Raw genomic sequence first — 5,456 nt, 5'->3', positions numbered from 1 at the left:
CCTTAAAATACTCGTTCCTTCAAGGTGAGACAAAGCGATCACGAGTATTCTATAATATAATTGGAGGTCACCGACCTTACGTCACTCCGATGACTACATGATTCTTCTTTGGGCTTTCCTGCGTGCCTATGAGACATATGTATATAGGATACGTAAATGCATATAAGACATGTAAATGTATGTAAGATATGTGTATATATTTTTAAAACATGCACATGACGAAAGAGCTAGAGCGCTATAGGCGCTGATACATGCACATGATACACGTATATGTATATGATAAAAGCACCAGAGCGCTATAGACGCTGATGTACCTACATGACACACGTATATGTATATGATAAAAGAGCTAGAGAGCTATAGACGTTGATATATGTACATGATATATGCATATGTATACGGGGGAAATGGAGGTAAGGGCAGAGCGTTATGAACGCATATCCACCTGATCAGTTGGCATTACATGATATGATATCGTCCCGGACGCGGGATGCCCGGACGCGGGATGTGTGTATTTATGGTTAAATGGATCGGCTGCCGACGCCTCGGCAATATGAGATGTCCTATTTTATATGTATATGTATATGAACAAGGAAAGATTCTTAAAGGAAAGCTAAGTACGCATAGCACCTGCCAAGGGTATATATATATACAGGTTATGTTTCTATCCCAGGACATGTGTTGTAACTCTCTTATGTCATTATACATGATTCATATTTTCTGTATTACTATTCATGCCTTACATACTCGGTACACTATTCGTACTGACGTCCCTTCTTGTGGACGTTGCGTTTCATGCCGCGCAGGTCAGCAGACAGGCGGATTTGATCCTTAGAAGCTCTACCAGCAGTTTTGACAGTGCTCCAGTTATTCCGGAGCCTCACTTCCTTGGTACTATTTTGTGTATATATATTCGGGCATGGCAGTACTCATCCCTTTCTATGTATAAGTGTACTACGTCTAGAGGCTCGTAGACAGTTATGTACAGTCAGTTAAGTACAGTTAGATATATGGTGTTTTGGCATGTTAATGTTGATGTATAAGTGACAACGAAGTTTATTAGTCTATGTTCAGAATGACGCCGCTAATGTTAATGTTAAAAAAAATGGCTCTGTTTACATGGCTAGCTAAGAGGTAAAGGCAAAATGATAGACAAGGGGTGCTCGGTACAAGTATCGGGTACTCGTCACGGCCCCTAGACGGGTCGTGACAGAAGTGGTATCAGAGCAGTTCGGTCCTAGGAGTTTGTCTACGAGCCGTGTCTAGTAGAGTCTTATTTATGGGTGTGTTGCGCGCCACACTTATAAACAGGAGGCTACAGGGCATTTAGGAAATATGACCTTCTTTGTACTCAAGATCGTGCGATAGAGCTATGCTATCAGGTTCCTATATTCCCTTCCTAATCCAATGCTATGGTTTCAGTACTGTCGATGAAGAGATCAGCTTCAGATGATGGGGGCACCGGTAAGGCCCCTAGAGTATCTCCAGAGCCGAGTAGGGGGAGCCTCGGCTATTCGATTGAGTCAGATCCGTCAGAGGACCCAGCCACAACTCCTCTAGATTTTCTGACCCCTAGAGCAGGGGATTCCACAGACAGTGGCTATGATACAGATCCCTCAGAGGATTCGACGATGAATCCCCCAGAGCTTCTTACCTCCAGGGAGGAGGATAGTCATGGCACAGATCCGTCAGAGCACTCTTCTGGGACGACGGACGAGGAGGCTTCCGGGGGTACGCCAGTTACCCCCGTGATGGAGGACTGTGTCAGTCCGGTCACCTCGGAGAGTGCTACGGATTTCTCCTGTCCCTTGTTCCGGCCATCAGAGAACCAGGAATCACCGCTATTCTCTTCGGATTCGGACGCGAGAAATGACGAGGGTCGGGCGAGCGATGAGCAGACAGACGAGAATGAAGAACATACTTCACATGGTAGTTCCCCGGGCCAGGCTCGAGATTGATCGGCTACAGGTATATCAGATTTTCTTTAAAACTTTCTATGTATACGTAATCTCTGCAGGAATACTGATTAATAACGGCAGGTAGAAATTCAAAAAGGGGTCAAAGGTTTAGCGGCTATAAGTAATGGCGACTGAGATGTCCCCGCCACCAGTGTGAGTTTAGAAACCCCGGTAAAAGATAGTTATATGTATGGATAGGAGTAAATAGCGAAGATTTAAGCAGAGGCAATATGGTAGTTGTATGGTTAGGAAAGTGAAGATAGGAGCGGGACACGCCGTGAGGACGTTTTGGGAGTTGTTAGAACCCCGACTTACTTTAAATAATGTGACAAAGGCCGTACGGGACAGTCGGAAAAATTACACCAGCGTTCGCGTATTAAAATGCACCAGAGTTTCAAGGTTAAGCGTGCTCAGGTGGGAGCAATTTCATGATGGGTGACCCCTTGGGAAATATGCTGAAATTTTCACAAATGTGGGAACAAGAGACGAATGTGAAGCTAGGTAGTCCAATGTAAATTAGAGTGTGTGGAGTGGTTACAAACCCTATAAGAGTCATGTAGGCTGAGACGGACAAGACTAACGGAAGAGGAGAAAGCGTGACAGAAAGGGGACTTATTAACGTGGGGCCAACGTTCGGAGCTTACTCAAAGGACTTACGACATAAAAGTGACCTAAGCGACATGTGAGATGTCTACGAAGGAGACCTCCCCGAAGTATTATGATACACTATGAGGCCAGTTTAACATTCGAGGACGAATGTTCTAAAGGGGGGGAGAATGTTATATCCCGTATTTTTGAACGTCAGATTAATTGCTGAGGTGGGACCCACACATCGAGATTTTTTTGGGACATCTGAAAATTCATATGAATCACATATGAGAAGTTAAACACAACTCAAGAAGGACCCTTGGGCCAAATCAAAGTGGAAGTCCTCCAAACGAATATTTTAAGAAAACGTTTTCGGGTGATCTGACTTCAAGGGGCAAAAACGGTATTATAAGTTTGGAATTTGGAAAAGTACCAAGAACTAGAAGTTGTAGATAATTGAATTAGCTTTCCAACCATAGGTCGTGGGTCCCCAGGTGACTTCGGTACAAGGAGATATGAACATTTTAAGGTCGAAAGGTCAGTGGGCTAGGCCCAACTCGGGATCAAACCGAGTTGGCCCAAAAAAATCAAAGAAAAATAATAACGCCCAAATTTGTGAGGCCCAACCGGCCATGGTTATGGCCCAAGCCCATATTAAATAAAATTTGGTCAATAAATAAGATGACTAAGTCATCTTATTCCACATAATGTTCTAGAAATTTCAAGAAAAGCAAGAACAAGAGAGAGAGGAGAAAAACTTAAGGCCATTTCGGCCAAGAGCAATTTTCACAAGAAAAATTTGCAAAAATTCTCCAAAAATCATTTTCTACCAAGTAAAGGGTGCTTAACAAGGTGGAGTTGTTGTTGGAGCAAGAAAGATTCAAAATCATACAAGTTGTCAAGTTGTAGTCAAGTGAGAAGTTGAAGAAGAAAGGTGAGTTTTGATCTTGTTTTATGTGTTATATATGGTTTATATGTGTTGTAGTATGCTAAAATGGATGAAATTCCTGAAGGAGAGAAATATAGTATATGGCCGTGTATATATATATGTGTGTAGGAGTCATGCTTCAATTATTTTAATTAGTGTTTAGTTGTTATTGTTGTGAATGATATGTGGATAATGGAAGTTGAATGAGTTTGGAGAGATTGTAGTGGTGTATACATGTTGGAGCCGTGTGAGTGTGCATGGTATATGTGGCCGTGTATACTTGATGTATAGTCGTGTATATTGGTGAGTTGTGAAAGAATAATGAGCGAGTTGTAATTAATATCTTAATCGTTGTGTTGTAGATGTTATATCGCAAATAAAGACTTGATAAGTTTGGTGAGGTATTGGCAATTGGAAGTTTGTGTAAATTGAAAATAATGTTTTTGTATGGAAGACATGTAATGGTGTTACTATGATGTTGTTGGAATATATATATTATAAGGTTATTGTTGTTTCATTGGAATTGGAGAGTATTGAAGGAGGTAGAATGTTAATTGAAGTGTTGGAATGCACCTTGAATGGAATATGTGAATTTTTAGTGTGATTGTTGAATTATGTTAATAGTTTGGCCGGGTTTGAATTCCCGGATTGTGATTGATGAGAATTTGGCTATGTTGAATGTTGAGGATGGTATATTTACAGAGGAAGTGCTGCCGAAATTTCGGTAGCCAAGTGGTTCCTTAAGATTCTAACTCTAAGTACCCTAATGAAAGTTTGGGTAAATGTGACCAATTTGCAGATTTTGACGAGATTGCAACGTGAATTCGGAATAGCAAAAGAAGCGGAAAGAGGTATGTAAGGCTTCACTCTTCTTTCTATGGCATGTCTTAGTTGAAATAAGTTGGGTACGAGCCTCGGGGACAACTCGGTTCCCCGGAATCCGCACCTAAAGTTTTCCACTTTTTGTTCAATTGAATTGAACTAGAAAGTGTGCAAATTATGGAAAGACCTCTTAAACCCTTAGAACTTGCACGAGTGGGACCCGATTACCCTATAACCCTCACAAGTAATGACATGACACGTAATATATGTAAATAATATACGTCACCCCATCCGGCTCGAGGTGGGCCCGTTACTCTCGGATTTTTCCTTACAGTCTTGCTTGACTTACTTGAAGTGAATCCAAAGGGAACCTTTGATCCCGATTTCGATACCAAATGATAAATACTATGACTCCTCTAACGAGGGCACTTCCATGAAGATAATGATAACAATGATGTTAGATAAGAGAATATGCCTATGATACGTACTACCGGAACGACTCTATGACTAAGATGATTAAGCTAAGTATCTTATGTAAACATGAAAATGATAAACAAATTTTCGAATCTTATTTATATTTCCTAGCTATGACTTTATTTTCTAAAAGATTTCAAAGTCTGAACTGTCATCTATGATGCCCCGATTTCATTCTACGTTTACTTTAATATTATTCCTCGTTGGTAGTCTCACCTTAAAATACTCGTTCCTTCAAGGTGAGACAAAGCGATCACGAGTATTCTATAATATAATTGGAGGTCACCGACCTTACGTCACTCCGATGACTACATGATTCTTCTTTGGGCTTTCCTGCGTGCCTATGAGACATATGTATATAGGATACGTAAAGGCATATAAGACATGTAAATGTATGTAAGATATGTGTATATATTTTTAAAACATGCACATGACGAAAGAGCTAGAGCGCTATAGACGCTGATACATGCACATGATACACGTATATGTATATGATAAAAGCACCAGAGCGCTATAGACGCTGATGTACCTACATGACACACGTATATGTATATGATAAACGAGCTAGAGAGCTATAGACGTTGATATATGTACATGATATATGCATATGTATACGGGGGAAATGGAGGTAAGGGCAGAGCGTTATGAACGTATATCCACCTGATCAGTTGGCATTACATGATATG

This window comes from Lycium barbarum, chromosome 6, assembly GCF_019175385.1.
Source record: "Lycium barbarum isolate Lr01 chromosome 6, ASM1917538v2, whole genome shotgun sequence".
Taxonomy (NCBI): Eukaryota; Viridiplantae; Streptophyta; class Magnoliopsida; order Solanales; family Solanaceae; genus Lycium; species Lycium barbarum.
Note: the sequence above shows the minus strand (reverse complement) of the source record.